General features: G+C 38.1%; 3 long non-coding RNA genes across 10 annotated transcripts; 1 reads left to right on the forward strand and 2 right to left on the reverse strand.

Annotated features, from left to right (window-relative positions):
• Positions 1–143: 143 nt before the first annotated feature.
• Positions 144–2,974, reverse strand: LOC112181586. Of its 4 annotated transcripts, XR_002928978.2 has the most exons (7): positions 2,732–2,973; positions 2,162–2,220; positions 1,844–1,940; positions 1,253–1,332; positions 628–832; positions 455–532; positions 144–374 (listed from the first exon to the last, which is right to left on the reverse strand). It is a non-coding gene; the product is annotated as an uncharacterized LOC112181586 (long non-coding RNA). The 4 variants fall into 4 exon arrangements; XR_002928972.2 differs by having other exon boundaries at positions 628–1,332; positions 2,732–2,974; XR_002928975.2 differs by having other exon boundaries at positions 628–1,332; positions 1,844–1,950; positions 2,732–2,974.
• Positions 2,975–5,657: 2,683 nt separating this feature from the next.
• Positions 5,658–9,651, reverse strand: LOC112181585. 4 transcript variants are annotated; one of them, XR_002928971.2, is made up of 5 exons: positions 9,245–9,651; positions 8,924–9,121; positions 8,158–8,293; positions 6,741–6,911; positions 5,658–6,618 (listed from the first exon to the last, which is right to left on the reverse strand). It is a non-coding gene; the product is annotated as an uncharacterized LOC112181585 (long non-coding RNA). The 4 variants fall into 4 exon arrangements; XR_002928969.2 differs by lacking the exon at positions 8,158–8,293; XR_002928968.2 differs by having other exon boundaries at positions 6,741–8,293.
• Positions 9,652–9,963: 312 nt separating this feature from the next.
• Positions 9,964–12,029, forward strand: LOC112181584. 2 transcript variants are annotated; one of them, XR_002928965.2, is made up of 6 exons: positions 9,964–10,105; positions 10,180–10,294; positions 10,409–10,478; positions 10,959–11,266; positions 11,537–11,643; positions 11,753–12,029. It is a non-coding gene; the product is annotated as an uncharacterized LOC112181584 (long non-coding RNA). The 2 variants fall into 2 exon arrangements; XR_002928966.2 differs by having other exon boundaries at positions 11,050–11,266.
• The last annotated feature ends 5,923 nt before the right edge of the window (positions 12,030–17,952 follow it).

Genomic DNA, 17,952 nt, shown 5'->3' on the forward strand with positions numbered 1-17,952 from the left:
CATGTGGGGCAAGACAGTGATCTAGAGCTTTTGTGTGCATGCGTGGTGTAATTGGCAGCCACAATGCCATGCAGTTTTTCATGGGGAAATAATATGGAGCTCAAGGAGGTGATGAGATTGAGCAATGTAATTGAATGGTTGGGTGAAGCTGAACTTCAAATGAATAAAGACATGATATACTTAGAGAAGTTTCCATAGCATTCAAAATTAGTAAAAATCATAAAATCCCACAAACAAAGTCTACTGGTAACATCTTGATCAGAGCCCAGTCTTCTAGCCGTCCCGGTCAAGCATAATTTTAGGTACAGATCATAAAATCCCAAGAACAAAGTAGCCTGGTAGCATCTTGTTGGATAATCAAAGCCAGTCGTACACTAAACAAAGCACACTAATATCAGATTATCAGTAAACGAAAAAAATGACAGTTGAAAGTTTCTTGTTTTACATGTCAAACCTCTTCAATAGTGTCCATGTGCTGGTTCAAAAGCTCCTCTTCAATAATAGGCTCCAAGTGCTGTTGCTCAAAAGCTGGCTGAGAAAAGACAACAAATTAAACACACAACTCCTAAAAATTGGGTGAACGAATAGTATTTTATTGGAGATAGAAAATCAAGATGAAGTGATTACCTGGGATGGCTAGAAGACTCAGCTCTGATCACCATCCAATAGGATAAGGAGGCCAAAGCCTTATTTGACAAATTTATGCAAGTTCAGGTCGTCTTTAAACATGTCATATATCAATCTCTTGCCTATCAGCATCTCAAATAGCAGGATTTCATAGCTATAGATGTCACGACTTGTTGACACCTCCATTCCTATGCCATACTCTGAACTTCATTTCCAAATGTACAAAAGAATAAGCATACAGCCTATAAACTATCATGTTTGTGTGCATCCCCACCTAAAGTCCTCGGCTCTTAATGATTAGACTGGGCCAAATCTAGGACCTAGATGCATTCTTTGACAACCCAAAGATCACATTCTAGATCAGTAGATCACCTTCTAGCATATTTATGTATGCAGCATGAAAAAGAAAAAAAAGAACAGCAAGCTTTGACAACAGAACAACAATATAGTTGGATGTCAAATAGGGACATTCATAAACACATGGGGCTTCTCCCAACCTACTATAAAATCCCTCTATAATTTCTTATACTCTTCAAATAGCTTCTATCATAAGCAGACCCTCAAAATCCATAGTCACAACTGAAATAAACCATTTCAGGTTATTAGAAGAAAAAGAAGCTCAAACCTTACTCTTTGATACTTCCAGCTACACTCTTGCCAAGTGCAATGACTACTTTCTTCAAGATAACTTCAGTTTTCCAAGGCCTTAGATCACAAAAAGTAAAAAGAAATCAAATATAAATTAGTAAAAAGAACTATATATTTAAAACCACCCACCTAGATTGAACAAGACCAATTATACAAAACAGCAAAAAAAAAAAAAAAAAAAACAAATTCAATTCGAGTTCAACAAAAACTGATAATCAAATTGAAAACCGAAAAGCCTTGAACTTTTACTGGTATCGAATCGAGCACAAGAAGAGGATGTTTGTGGTGCGTGCAGGAATCGAGGGCCATTGCGCATAAGCAAATAAGAGAAAGAAGAATATGCAAAGACCAGCAGTAGCACATCAAATAGAATAAAATAACCCACTTAAAGTCCAGATTTTTAGGTCATGTTAATTCTTCCAGCATATAATGTGATCTACTTACACATTCTGCTTGATTATGTGCGCAAGTGTAGGTGGACAAGTGTGATTATATATATTTGTCTTTCTTTATTAACAACACTTTTCTCAGTAATCATTTGTCATTGACAAATTTAAAGCTTACTTACAGAATAGTTGACATCAAGCTTAGGATCGCTATTGCAAACCAAACAAAGTCTGAGCAATGCAATACCAGTGGGAGTGCGCTGTGATGTTTTGGACCTCCTATAAATATCTCAAATATAGACATACAAGAAAACAGTGATGTGAGAAATCATTGATCGCTTGATATAAGTGATAGCATTGAAATACTAAAAATCAAATGCAAAATGTTAAAGAAAGCATTATAACCATTCATCTCTTTCTATAACCAAACTTGTACCAAATTCTACAAAAAATCTATATTTCCAATTGAATAACAAAAAGTAAGGCAAGAGAAAACCTACTTCTGGGGAGCGAAGTTCGGAATCCACCTGCACAAATTCTTCAAACTGGTATTCCTCTCCTGTCAATTCCTAAACTCATCAGCACGGCAGTCTAAAAGTCCTATAGCACTACCAACTCAATAATCAAACTAATAATCTTCAAGCAACATATATAAGAAATAACAGTAAAGCCAATAGACTTGCATAATAAACTCAAACTAACAATCAAAAAGGGTTCACTGCATTTTCTTCTCTCTTCTTGTCCTGCTTCAATTTCCCAGCTACCAAACATGAGATTTCAAGAAGAGCATCAAAACCCAATAATAATCAAACATAACCAAACCCCGAATCCCATAAATACCCAACATAATTCACCAAAACTAATACTTGTTGAAGAAAACAACCCATAAAAAGCAACAGGCAAAAGCTAACCAAAACGATGCCAACTTCCAAATCAATCGAAATCCATATTGATGCAACAGTAATATGCAAAGGAAACGCATTGTCAACTATCATCAGAACTCAGCTCTGACAATTTATAACAAAATGTAGATTTTCATTAAGCAAAAGCCTGAGATGAAAAATACATACCGCGTAGTACTGGACATTGAAGGATCGGGTCTAAACTGGTCTGAGATCAAGGGCTTCTTCTGATTCGCCGGCTTCGGCTACAATTGCAACAAAACAGCCTCGATCGATGATCAAGATTTAGAAGGTGGAGATGTTCGACGGAGACAGTGGATTTAAGGAATTGGAGTTGCAGATTGGAGGTAGATGAGAATTAGGCCCGAAACGGTGAGGTGAGAAAAGGAAAGGTATCCTTGTATTTTATTGCTAAAATTTGTCCAAAATTTTTCGCGCAAAATTTGACGAAATATTAAAATTTCAGCTTTACCGCCCAACTAAAATTTGAAAGGTAATCTTGGTATTTACAGCCTCGTATATATAATTTCTATTAACGGTTCAGATGCAGAGCAGACGGTCCAGATCACGTCTTTTGAAAATTATTTTCTAATAAATAATTTATATATTTTTGAGAATACTATACATAAATAATTTTTAAAATTCTGAAGCATCGAAAAATCGTAATAAATAGCTCGGGTGTCGGCAAAATCCTCAATTCCTCATATCCTTTATCATGATAAGAAAATATGGTTATGGTCAAAATTTCAGTTATTTTCGTCATCATTTGGGTCTTGATCTACTAGGTCAACTCTAAACTCTAAATACCACATAAAACTAATATGTCCATAACCTGTCATTCGCAATTTATTTTTTCGATATGTCAGCTCTCTCACTCTCGTGGGTATGGGCTATATAAACTAATGTAAAACTTTATAGAAGTTTATCTCCTCCTGCTATAGCTCCCCTTAGGGAAGTAAAAGTATATAAAGAGTTAACCGCTTTGTTTGATGTCGAAATGACGGCGAATCTGGTTAATTTTTTTATATAGTACCTATTAATATACTATAAATAGATGGGTAATATCAAATTTACCGAATTTCAGTTACGAATTTTTAGATTGCACAAAATCCTTATATGCCTAGTAATATGGTCTAACTAGTTTATTTGGTGTATTACAAAATTATACCTTCCAAGAGCAACTTGGTGGAGGAAACATAATTTATCAGAATTGGCCCTTGGATGTTATCATGATAAAAGATAAGGTTATGGTCAAAATTTCAGCTATTTTCGTCGTCGTTTGAGTCTCGATCTACTAGGTCAACTCTAAACCATAAATACCACATAAAACTAATATGCTCATAACCTGTCATTCACAATTTATTTTTTCGATATGTCAGCTCTCACACTCTCATGGATATGGGCTATATAAACTATGTAAAAATTTCTAGAAGTTTATCTCCTACTGGTATAGCTCCCCTTAGGGAAGTATAAGTATATAAAGAGTTGACCGCTTTGTCTGATGTCGAAATGATGGCAAATCTGGTTAATTTTTTAACATAGTACCTATTAATACGCTATAAATAGATGGGTAATCTCAAATTTACAGATTTCCAGTTACGAATTTTTAGATTGCACAAAATCCTTATATGTCTAGTAATGTGGTCTAATTTGTTTATTAGGTGTATTACAAAATTGTACCTTCTAAGAGCAACTTGGTGGAGGAAACATAATTTATCAAGATTGGCCGTTGGATGTTATCATGATAAGAATATATGATTATGGTCAAAATTTCAGCTATTTTCGTCGTCAGTTGGGCTTCGATCTACTTGGTCAAATCTAAACCCTAAATACCACGTAAACTAATATGCTCATAACCTGTCATTCGCAATTTATTTTTTCGATATGTTAGCTCTCACACTCTCGTTGGCATGGGCTATATAAACTAATTTAAAAATTTCTAGAAGTTTATCTCCTCCTGGTATAGCTCTTCTTAGGGAAGTATAAGTATATAAAAAGTTGACCACTTTGTCAGATGTCAAAATGACGGCAAATCTGGTTAATTTTTTTACAGAGTACCTATTAATACGCTATACATAGATGGGTAATCTCAAATTTACCGATTTTCATTTACGAATGTTTAGATTGCACAAAATCCTTATATGCCTAATAATGTGGTCTAACTTGTTTCTTAGGTGTATTAACAAATTATACCTTCCAAGAGCAACTTGGTGGAGGAGCATAATTTATTAAAATTGGCCGTTGGATGTTATTATGATAAGAAGATATAGTTATGGTCAAAATTTCAGCTATTTTTGTCGTCGTTTGGGTCTCGATCTATTAGGTCAACTTTAAACCCTAAATACCACATAAAACTAATATGCTCATAATCTGTCCTTCACAATTTATTTTTTCAATATGTTAGCTCTCACACTCTCGTGGGTATGGGCAATATAAACTAATTAAAAAATTTCTAGAAGTTTATCTCCTCTTGGTATAGCTTCCCTTAGGGAAGTATAAGTATATAAAGAGTTGACCACTTTGTCTGATGTCAAAATGACCGCGGATCAAGTTAATTTTTTTTTACGGAGTACCTATTAATACACTATAAATAGATGAGTAATCTCAAATTTACCGATTTCCAGTTACTAATTTTTAGATCGCACAAAATTCTTATGTACCTAATAATGTGGTCTAACTTGTTTATTAGGTGTATTACAAAATTATATCTTCCATGAGCTTGGGTTATCTTTCCTTTTATGGTCTGTGAACTCGTCTGTCCCTTGACGTTTATGTGCACCGAGTTCATTTTATTTTTTTGTAATAAACTAATAATATAGATGAAATGTTAAATTGTGATTTAGTTATCAGTTGAAGCATTCATGTTTTGGAATTGATACAATAATTTATTCTTGCTTTTGTTGCAGGTACTTGAGATCTCTTATTGTTGCTCTTGTTGAAAATTGCCCTCGATATACATCAGAACTTCAGAAGGGGAAAATGTAGTGTCATGAAGGAATTGGAATTAATAGCCATGTTGGGATGCATCTGATGTATGATAAACTGCTCCAATCCAAAGGCGAATTTTGAGAAAGCAAATTCCGACCAAATTACATCATGACAATTTTGAAATGTTTTACTGCTCGAAATAAAAGTCTTTCTAGGAATGTAAAGAATTTCCCAATAAATCATTCTAAGTCACCACTTGAACTATGAACCAATTTTGTGCTTCTAAGCATCACATTGTTGAACTTGAGAGTGTTGAAATCAATTCTCTTCTTTTATCAGATTCCACAGAAACATACCCTAAAAGAAACCTTTGGAAAGGATGACAATCACTGATAGATCTTCATGAGTCTAAATGTAAAAATATAGCACCCATACACCATTATAATTTCTCATCCACGGGATGGCCTGCCAACAAAACATTTCCCTAGTCACAACCACACAGCTTGGTAAAAAGAGAACGTAAAACATGAGGCAGAGATAGGAACTAGGAAGTACGTCTGCATAGCGGCAAGAATGACAGACTCAATATGGGACTCTGCAAGTGTCAAAACCTGGTTTAAGCATCTATTCCATCTAGGAAGTACTAACTAAATATTTCAGTACATGTGCTAAAATTCAGTTCATAAAAGGGAACTCATGGCAGCAGACTTCACACGTTTGTTCTCTTTCTTATATAAGTGAAAATCTGGAAGTAGATATCAAAAGTAACTTAAAGATATATCATCTTCTCATACATCTTTATGGCTGGTGTGTTTGATGCTCTCACAAAAAGATCAACAAGGGGTTTAACTCCAAGCCAAGCTGGAAGACAAATCTGGTTTGAGTCCATGCAAACACCCATGGAATTGGCCGAAGATGTCCAATTCCAGCAGAGCTCTTTCTTCTTGAGGGGCGGCTTCCTATGTTAAGGAAGCCAAGCTCAGCCTGGGGTAGCAACTTCTTCTACAATAAAATAAAAGCACATCTGGCACAAGTCGAGCTTTCATTAATACCATCCCAAACGTAGCAACTCTTCAGATCAAATCAGCAAGCCGACCATCAGCTAGTATCCCAGATCCACATGATTGCTGCAAAAAAATGATTGTTGTCAACTTGTCATTCAACATTACATAAGAAGTCTATATGCATGCAGATATGGCACATTTGTGTCTGCACAGAGAGGGAGGGAGGGAGGGAGAGAGAACATTACATAAGAAGTCTATATGCATGCAGATACAGCACATTTGTGTCTGCAGAGAGAGAGAGAGAGGGAGGGAGGGAGTTCTATAACTTCATCTGATGTGTCATAATACTCCGTTAGACTAAAATAACAAGGAAGATCCTCTAGAAGAAGCTCCAATCGTCTTCTTGTCTTCATAAGCTGTACCCACAGAACATACACATGTCACACCCCAAACCCGGGTATGACTTATGGGGTTCTCAAGTAAGAGAAAATGTGAATAAGACCGAATGAGACCAAGATCGATACAATCTTAGCCTAAAAGTATGAAGTACTTTGGGATGGACTTTGATTTGAAGAAGGAAATGAAAGTAACATTAAACCAAATGAAACTATATGTTAATCAAGCAACAAAATACATTATCTGAACTTGAAAACTGTAGATGAAGAACTGAAAGCTGATTCAATAGAGTTATAACAAAAGGGAGACATAAGTGGGCTGGAGAGTTAAGGCATGAACAACTTAACTTTGAAGATTTACTAAAACTTCATTTCTGCAGCAATGAACTTGAAACTTTCCAGACTAAAAGTAACCATGTTAAAGAAAGACATACTAAATTTTCAAGCAAATCGGAGTTCGAAAGTAAGGAAAAAGATGGATACAGATAGACTGAACTGCCAGGTTTTAGAAAAATATTGCAGCAGCAAAGGCCACCAAAAAAATTCATTGGAAGTCCAAATGACAAGAAATCAGTTTCGAAACGAGCATTGGGAAATATAGTTCAATATACACAAAAACCAGAGGTTAAATAATTCAAGTGGAAGTTCAAATCTCAAGTGAAAATCAAAGGAGACATTTACAGTGCTGGAACTTTTCCAAATGCAGACTTAATCACCGAAAATTCACTACACATCGAAATAAGACGAAACTTTCCAGATCCTTTGTTAACTGACTGAAAAGAAATATGTCAAAATTTCAGAATATTTGGAGGCCAATAAGTTGAGAAACAGAAATACCGAAGAGGGCTATGCTGCAGGGCAGTTTTTGCAAAATTCCAGCTGACTGACTTTTCTTTGGGAAGGAGCTACGGGTGGGTTCAAATGTTTTTTGTTTTGGACGAAACTTGTTTGGAGAAAGTGTTGGAATGTCCAATTTTAAAGAAAACACAGCTCAGCTGAAATCAATATTGAAGGATGAATCAAAATAATAACCAAAAATTATGCTGAGATATAACTAGAGATTTCAAAAGCTAATATGGTGTCTTTATGCAACACTTTCACATTCTGAACAGATGACACACAATCATATAAATTAACTCAATCAAACTGAAATCATGAATCTAGTAACTGACCCTCAAGAAAGTTAAATTCATTACCCAAGCACGAAAGCTGCAATGGTCACTAGACTATATAACACTCTTAGACACTACCTAATTAGATCTACTACCTGGGCTCTGATACCAATTTTCTTGGCTGGAAAAGTGATAATACAAATCTGAGGTAAGCAATGAACAGGGAGAGAACTGTCTCAATTTAAAGAGGACAAGCATTCTCACTAAGTTTGGTATCATTTGGAAACATATCTGAGGAGCAAAGAAAATAAAAGTGAATAACCATCAGGGATGCTTCACATAACTCTAAAACTTTAAAGTCAAGTCTTTACTGGACTATACTCTTTGTCAAACTTATTAGTTCCAGTGCAATAGACATGATTACCCAGAACTCTTGTCAGCTTATCGTAATAAAAGTATGTATCGGAATTTGAAAACCCAAAACCAATACTTCAATGAGAATATCAAGTAATGTCAGTCAATGTGTAAAGCACAAGATCATAGTTACGAAAGAGTTCAAACGGTTAATTTTCAAAATCCCCTGAGCTGAACTGTTGCTGCCTTAAGGTTACACTTCAATTGTGTCAAATTTGGTCTTTTTCTAAATTTCTCTTTTACTTGAGAACCCCTTAAGTCACACCGCCGAGTTTGGGGTGTGACAACACATGCATAAGTAACATAACAAAAACAAATGACTGTATAATCATTCCCTTTCAATCAATCTTCTAAACAAGCAAACATTGTCAGAATAAACAAGCTGTTCCAGAAAAAGGGTGGGGTGTGGTATCATCCCAAACCAGCATCACAAAAATATAAATCAATCAAGCTTAGCTATGTATCCGCTAACAACTTGCTTGACATATTCAAAGTAAATAAACATACCTTGTCACTTTTTATATTACCAAGAACAATTCTATAAGGAGTAATTGCAGATCTCTGAGTGGGGGCTTTGGCTCCAAAAGCTTCTGGAAACTGGACCTTCCCACCTGGGACTCAGCAAACATTTTCCTCCTTTTGGCAACGAAGAGAGTTCTGGGATGGAGACTTTGCTATTGGAGATTTTGGAGATTCCGGACCATCCTAGCAAATGAGATAGTATAAAGATGACAACATATTGAGTTACTGCTACAAATTCCAGATAAATTGAATACAATCATAAATCCAAAAAGGAAAGGAATTTAGAGAATATATATGGGAACGAACCCGTATAGACGAAATTGCTCTCTGGTGGTGAGGTGAGGTTTTCGGGGTCCAAGTGTCCATTGCTGCCTACAAATTGCCGTCATCGACTTACCAACACAGCTGCCAAACCATATATCTTCTCTTCTCCACTCCAACCAAAATCAAACTGAATAACAATAATCAAAATCCATCCGGCTAGCAAGAAGGAGAGAGACCCAGAGTCGGAGTCGGAGTCGGAGTCGGAGGTAATTAGGCTGATTGGCGCCGGGATTGGTTTGCTCTCTCTCTCTCTCTCTCTGCTTTTAATCAGCTTCCGTTAAGGGGAAGAGATAACTCGAATGACAGATTAGCAAGGCAAATGACTTCAATAGGAAGCTAAGCTGGGTTCGGAGATATTTCCGTAGCGAAAATACTAGAAACCCCTCCTCATTTTACCATCACGGCACAAAACTTACAATTAACAGAGACTTACCAGTCAACAAAAAATCAGCACTCTGTGTGGATCATAATTGGCCACGTCAGTGGGGCCCCTTTGGTTTACAAAACCTTTGGTTCATTGCAGACTCTTCCGGAATGGAAAACCCTAAAAACCTAAAAGAGTAAAAAACTCATTCCGCGTCCGCCTCTCTCACTCAAACAGTCAGACTATACTCCTCTCTCTCTCTCTCTCTCTCTCTCTTAGTCTCAGATCGTGATTCGACCTCAGCCCCGACCCCGAGTCTCGACCTTTCCCTCTCTCTGTGACCTCTGTCTTGATCACGCTTCGACCTCAGTCCCCAGTCCCGGCGTGAACGACCTCTCTCTCTGACCTCCGTCACAATTGCATAACGTCGGTGGTTGTCGTCTCTCTTTCTACTTCGCCGGAAGTCGAAGCTCTCTCTGGTAAGCATATATCTATTACCCTTCTTTGTTGTGCGTTAATTTCACTTCAGTCTCTGATTGATTTTCATCTTCAGCAAAACCCCATCGATCTGGGCTTTTTGACATCTATGGATCGGAGCACCATGAGCTCAAGGCCAAGGATGAGAATACCCTCCTCGTCGGTTAGCTAATCGCCGTCTTTGGGCTCAGGTAATGATGGATCTCCAAGTTACTGAATAGTTTGAGTTGATTTTGTAGTTGTTGTGAAGTATGGGATTGTAGATCTAAGTGCTAAATCAATTATGTGATCTTTTTTTGTTACAGAAACTGGAGGTGATCCCATGGTGTCGGCTGGTGTTGATATTGTCCGCAGATCTGTGCAACCCCTTTCAAGGTCCGATCTCTGTTTCATGCTTGATTCAATCTTAAATAACTCTGACAATTAAACCCCTTCTCATATTGTTACGGATAATTTAAACCCCAATCAATAACCCACAAAACCAGCTCATATGATTGTTTTCTTCAACCTGAAAGATTTCGTGTTTTGGACTTTTGATTTTGATAAAACAAGAATGAAACAAAGATTAAATCTTTATGTTTTAATTGCAACTTAGAGATCGAATAGAGGGTAAAAGATCTGAAAGAGTTTGTTTCTGAACTTGTTTAATAATATTATAGATCCTCTATTCGTGTTTGTGTGTTTGTTTTGAATTTATGTATATGGGATGGTGGATGTATGTGTATATAGAGACAAGAGACAGAGAGAGACAAAGACAGAGTGTTGATTGCAGTATGTCTTAGTATATGCATGAATTTGAATGGCTGAGCTTTTTTAGGTTGATATAGCTAATACAAGGTTTAATTCTATCTTCAGTATGGCTGAGCTTTGATTGCATCAGTATGACGTGGTTTTTGTTATGTCCTTGTGATTTCATTTCGGTGACGGCGCTGGGTTTGGGCGATAGGGTTTATGCCAAGATTTCTAGGGTGGAGATGGATGAGCGTCCACAGAGATTGGATGGAATAGGACAATCTCAATCTGCAGATAGAACCAAATTTGTGCTTAGTTTTGTTTCTTGCAATGTGTTATTACAGTTGAAAAGTCTAGTGATTTTTGCAGGTCTCATTTTGTAACCTATTGATGTTCTACTGCAAAGACGGGAGCAAAAAGCATTTACAAGGGTATGGTAAATTACTGGACATATATAATGGCATGTATTAGATATATATAATCTAGTCATATATAATATCATCAGTATAGTCTGATCGTAGGAGGACCTACTAGTTGATCATGTTGGTTTTCCTTCTATGTGTGCCCACTTTACTTTTCTTATGTCCATTTCCATTGGGTAAATTTTGCATATGGTTACCTCATTTTTGATTGCCAATGTGAAGGTTATCTCTTTTCTTGATCATGAGTTAGGTTGACCTTTTGTATATTGTGATCAACAGGCTTGTGCAAATTACAGTTTTGGACCATTGAGTGGTTTGTTTATCTATGAGTGGTTTGTCTATGTATGAACTACTGGGATCACATCCTTTCTGCTTATCCATTGTCTGTAAGTTCGGAACTTGGACCCAAACATCTTTGTTCTGTTTCATTATTGTATAATATGTTTTTGTTCATGTTGTTTCTGTTCTTGTTTGCAACTCGTATTTCATTTGCAGGTGTTGAAAACTATAGGGTTTGTGGATATGAAGCAAGCTGATCCTTAAGGCCATATTCTGATATGGGAACTTCCCAAATGGGAGCAAATGTCCAATGGCCTTGATAAGGCTCCAACGGCCTTGTTTTTTAATGTTAATGATTTGCTCTTTTAATTTTTTTTATTGATAAGGCTCCAACGGCCTTGATTCCTAGTTTTCAAAGTAATTTGTTAAAAGAAGATGGACATGATTCAGGACTCAAGTAGACTAATTATATTAAAATATATATATATGGTTATATTTGCGGATCAAATTTACTAAATATGTTTAAACATATATAAATGATTAAAAAAATAAAATAAATCGAACTTCAACCGAACTGAACTGTACCGGTCGGTTCAGTTATCGGTTCTGAATTTTCAAAAAAAAAAAAAACCGAACCGAACTTAATTTCGGTTCGATTTTCGGTTTATGGTCAAAACCGAACCGATTCAAACCGAACCCACCCCTACCTGCAATCTATGCAAATTCCCAATTTGAGGACAGATTTGATGAGTGAAGCTGTTGTTCTCGAGAATTAGGACTCTTAGGAAGCTTAGATTTCCGATGTGTGGAGATATGGACCCCCCTAAAGCTTGAGAACCCAGCTCCAGCTTCGTCACCCCTTTGGCGATGTCGTTGACTACAAGTGATGCCGTGCCACAGGCAAAAGTGAAAGGTTTCATTCCATGAGCTTGTGACCCTGTTCGGATCGTGTTGTATTTGAGCTTTGATTGCTAGCAGAGCCAGCCTATCCGTCTCATTCCCTTTGAGTCTCATGGTTAAGAGATGGTTTAGTTGCAAGGAGAAGCTACAACAGAAAATGAACATTGCAATTAAAACTGAGTATGTCAAAACCAATTTCACAACCAAAACTCCCATTATGATTTTTTTCTTTTTTGTGTATTAACCAAACAAAAGGAGATTGTTCATTGTGAAATACGTGAGTTCCATTTATGCATAAGAAACTAATTTATAGGATAGCAAGATGGACAACCAACCAGAAAGGGGTTCTTTCCAACTCTTGTTTTCCAAAGACAACTGTTGCTAGTGTCAAAACCAATTTCAGAGCCAAAACCACCATCTGGATTTTGTTTTTTATATTTAATTTTGAACCAAAGAGTGGGAGATAAATGTGGGGTGTTTGTTTGGTTATGAATTAGGTAGTAGTTCATTACAGTCATAACAATCAATAGATTATATAGAATATATGATCAAGATGAGCACTGTTTGGTTGACTTAATCATTGCTTTCTTGCGACTGACTCTTTTTTTCTTTCTTAGAGCAAGTTCACCCGTAGTCAAGAAATGTCAAGAATTCGACCAGTCAAGTTACTGTTCACTGCCACTGGACATGGGTTTCCAGCCGTTTTTTTTCTTGTCCTGTCAACACTGTTCATTTTTTCACTGTTCATATAATTTCATTGTTCATTTTTCACTGTTCAACAATGGTTTTCTGTGTAATTTTACTGTTCATCAGATGCTGTTCATCGAATTCCAGCAGTGGTCAGCAATTGCGGCGCGTCTTCTGCTCTCATTGGTGCATTGCCTCCACGCGTCTTCTGCTCTATGTCTCTCTCTGCTTTCGGTCCCTGACGTCAGCTTACTTGCATGCTGGCAGCCGGGCATGTGGGTCAAGAAATTAGTCAGTCTGTTGGCTTTTTTCTTGGCCTGGGTCATCAAAAGACAAACTATGGCTGGTCAAAACACAACCGGTGGAGGAGTGTTTTTGACAATGGCTGGTCAACACATCATCATTCCCAGCTTTTGCCCGGGCAAATGGATACCGCTGAACTTGCTCTTAACTCTATTGTAATTTCCAGTATCAAATAAGGGAAGAAGTACCAAGACCAGGGGAGAGAATGAGAATCTGTTGTCCCTAAAACAGTCTGTCCCGCGAATAGTATTGCGCCACCTGTATAAAACAGAGACTTAACACTTCTATTATTTTCAATTAAAAAAAACCACAAAAATAGGTAAAGGCCTTCTCTTTTCCTTCTATTCATTCTGTTCTTTTAATCGATCAAAGAGGCTTCACGCATGGAAACCCGAAATCCAATGATCCAAAAAAGTTTCATCGTCTACTTTCTCAAGATCAAATTTTCCAATATCTTTGATTTGTTTCTAACATAACACCATTCAATTTAGTAGATCTTCTTTCCATGGCTGATCTGCTCCCTTTGTTTTTTTCTGGGTCGGTTCATCCTTCAGTCTTCATAAATCTCTTCTCACACTTCTCTTAATCTCCCTTTGTACTCTAATGTTTGTCTTGCTATATTTCTAACATATACTTTTTGTAACTATCAGTCCATCATTTAGGTTCTATTCAAGTCCTTGATCGGGTCATTTGATTCCTGGGCTATTCCATGGTGCTTGATAATTGTTTCATATCATCTGGGTGTTGTTGGGTTTTAGAGCGCATCTAGCTTGATGTATGTTTTTCCAATTACGTCTTTGTTTGGAATTCTATGAATTCAGTGCTTTGTGTCGGAAGTTTGGTGCAAAAGGGGTATTTTTCATTGAATTTAAAGGATATGTGTTAATAGTAGTTATGTGAATTCACATATACAAATTTGTGTAATTGATCTGTCGAAATGTTCACATATACAAAGTATGTTATGTGAAATCATACTTCATATCCATAATCTGGGTTTTTCACCTTCTGACTTTTTTTTTTTTTTTTTTGAAAGGGGTTTGGAACCCAGCCTAGCTGGGAGGCTCAGCCCCACGCCTGGTTTCATTTATTATATTAATAGTATGATTTTGCAACAGGGGGGACATAAAACCTGAACCCCGTGCTACAGGAAAGCACTTACAATAATCATCGTAGAGAACATCCTGAATAGTAGCAGGAGTCTCATCTAACCAAACATCATCAATAGCAAACAAACTAGCAAGGTGCGCAAGTCTATCAGCAACACCATTTGCTTCACGGTAAATATGACGAATTCTAACTGACTGGAAAGCATTAAAATAATCTTTACAATCATCTAAAATCCGACTTACTTCAGAGAATTCCTGCTTCGAACTATTGAGCGCAGCAATCAGAATGGCAGAGTCGCTTTCAATGTCAATTTCGGACTGACTTTAATTGGATTTGGATTTTGGAATTCGGAGTTGGCAAGGACAGTTTCATTCAATGAAATCAAATCATGAGTTCAGTATCCATGAATTAGAGCTTCAATATTTTCAAAAATATTCAAAAACAAATTGCAGATTTGCAGACATGTTAGCTATTGACGAACGGGGAGAAGATGGTGAGTTTCTGAGTAGAAAGGAGAGAGAGTTCAACGATAGAGAGGCTGTGAAGAAATATTCTTTTGCAATTTTTTTTATTAGAGTTTGTAGAGTTTAAAAGCCAGATGTCAACATTCTGGAGAAGTGACAAGATGGGGGATAGAATTTTTGGGGATAGCTGATTTCCTCCCACAAGACCAGTAGCACCCCAGTAGCACAACCCATAACAGCTTGGAAGACTTTGAATAGATGATAAGGAGAACCACTGACAACTTGCTTCGTGCTTCCAAGTTCCAACTACCAGTGTAGTTTTTTTTTTTTTTTTTCCAATAAAGAATGCCGTCAGTCGTTATTAAGCACCAGAATCAATACGACAATACGCAGCAGGCGTTTGCATAATGTGGAGACTTGTCATCATTGTCTAACCTTAATCTGTCATCATTGTCTAAGCTCTCTTGTCTTTTCTGTTTACCCTGTTTTGTGTTTATATATCCTCTGTTTACCCTATTTTGTGTTTGAGAAAAATTCAGGTACCCTCCCCAAACTATTGTGCCAAGGCCAATTTGATACCCGAACTCTCAAAAGTATCAATGTGATACCTAAAGACCTATATTGGCATCAACGTGATACTTCTGTCAAAAAAATTCAACGGCTCCGTTTGTTTGCTGACGTGGCAAGCACGTGAGCAAAAAAAAAAGGGCAAAATAGACTTTTTACTCTCTTTTTTTTTTAATTCATTTCTTTTTCTTCTTCTTCTTCTTCTTCTTCTTCAACCTGACTCTTCTTCTTCTCTCTCCACCTCCTCTCTCTCCTCTCCTTCTCCACCACCCAAACCATCACTAACCCCACCGATATCCTCTCCTCTCCTTCTCCCCCCGCCTTCATCAACCGCGACCCCTCCCTCAAGTCCCTCATCTCCTGCCTCGACCTCACTGCCAACCCCAACTCCATATCCCTGCCGAACTCCGCTTCTCCTATCACCCTCTACCGCCGCCGCCGCCAACCCAACCCATCCTCTTCAATTTCTCAGCATCCAACCACCGAGCTCGAAGAAGAAGCAGACCCAGAAGAAGATTTAAGAACTTTCATAACTATCATGTAAGCTGGAAATGACCAGAAGTGGTCGAAATTACCTAAAACAGTCGAGGTGGCCGGAAATTTTCCAGAAACCGGCGAAGAATTGCAGAAACCGGCGAGGCTTGAATTCGACATAAAAACTTCAACTATAGGCTTCGATCCCTTCTGGATAATTGTTCATAACTTCAAGGTGAACTCAATGGTTCAAGAATCACAGGAAACGATGGTCTACAGCTAGAGATATCTGGATCGAAAGTTTCGGTGGCCGGAAAAATTCCAGAATCCGGCGAGCTTGAGTTCGACGTAAAAAATTCCACCAATGGCTTCGATTCCTTCTGGAGATTTGTTCATCAACTCAAGGCGATCCCCTCAGTTCAAGAATCACAAGAAATGGTGGTCTGTAGCTCGAGATATCCGGGTCGATAGCTCGGTTTCAATTTTGATCGGGTCTGGCTTCCAGCCGCCACCACGCGCAGCGCTGCCGTGAAAGGGCACTTCTGGGAGCTTCTGAAGGTTGAGGTGAGCTCGAGGATGAAGTTTGGTGAGGATTGATGGCCGGTAGCTTGAGATATCAAGCTTGGAACCAAAACGAGCTCAAACCGGCCTCGTGTTCCACCGCCGTGTACGGCTCAAGATCCGGCGAAAGGCTACCACCGGCAGCTGCGCAAGGAAGAGGCGAAGGCGTGGGACGTGGTCTGGGGTCAATTGATGTCCTGTGGAGCGAGAACCATCTTGGAGAAGGAACGCTCTGTTTTGGTTGCTGGTTTCGGCAGAGAGTGAGAGAGTGAGAGAGAGCGAGAGAGAGAGTGTGAGCCTTTGCTGGTGTCGGTCGTTCACTCAATCACTCTCAAGCAGACAAAATCATGAAAGGTAAAGCCTTAAAACATGGAAACTCTCCCTGAATCCGCTCTGGCATCGAAAGCCTTCCACCTTCATCGACCGCGACCCCTCCCTCAAGTCCCTCATTTCCTGCCTCGACCTCGCCGCCAACCCCAACTCCCGATCCCTGTCGAACTCCGCTTCTCCTATCACCCTCCACCGCCGCCGCCGCCGCCAACCCAACCCATCCTCTTCAATTTCTCAGCATCCAACCACCGAGCTCGAAGAAGAAGCAAACCCAAAAGAAGATTTAAAAAAAAAAATTGGTGATGAGATTTAACATCAGGGTCATTTTGGTCTTTTCTCTTTCTTTTTTTTCTGACTTGTTTGCCACGTCAGCAAACAGACGGAATTGTTGGATTTTTTTTACGGAAGTATCACGTTGATGCCAATTTAGGTCTTTGGGTATCACATTGATACTTTTGAGAGTTCGGATATCAAATTGGCCTTGGCAGAATAGTTTGGGGACGGTAGCTGAATTTTTCTCTTTGTGTTTATATATCCTCTATTTACCTGCGGACAAAAACATTACCTGATCGATGTAGAAGTCCACTCACAATCATCTATAAAAGAAAGGGAGTGAAATTTACATACCTAAATTTACAAACCACACACCCTTTCATTTTTAATAATATTTCAACTCGCATCTTTTTGCACTTCCTAAAATACCCTCAAAGTCAGATTTATCATTTTTTCTTTTTGGATCTGCTCTCTCTCTCTCTCTCTCTCTCTCAAACCACGACAAACGGGAATTCCCAATCCCTTGTGGAGAAGAACTACTTGGATGCATAACCACAGGACATGCCTGAGATACATTCTTGTCTGCGGAGTCATTGACTGCATCCATGTTAGCCGAACTATTCACAGAGATTGGGTGCGAAGATTGTTGTTCTTTAAACGAAGTACTAGCTATTGTACTATTATCCTTACTAGATTCATCATGATTACAACCAGCACTTACTGGATGAGAAATGAGCTCCTTACTTCTGG

The sequence above is a fragment of the Rosa chinensis genome, chromosome 1, assembly GCF_002994745.2.
Source record: "Rosa chinensis cultivar Old Blush chromosome 1, RchiOBHm-V2, whole genome shotgun sequence".
Classification (NCBI taxonomy): domain Eukaryota; kingdom Viridiplantae; phylum Streptophyta; class Magnoliopsida; order Rosales; family Rosaceae; genus Rosa; species Rosa chinensis.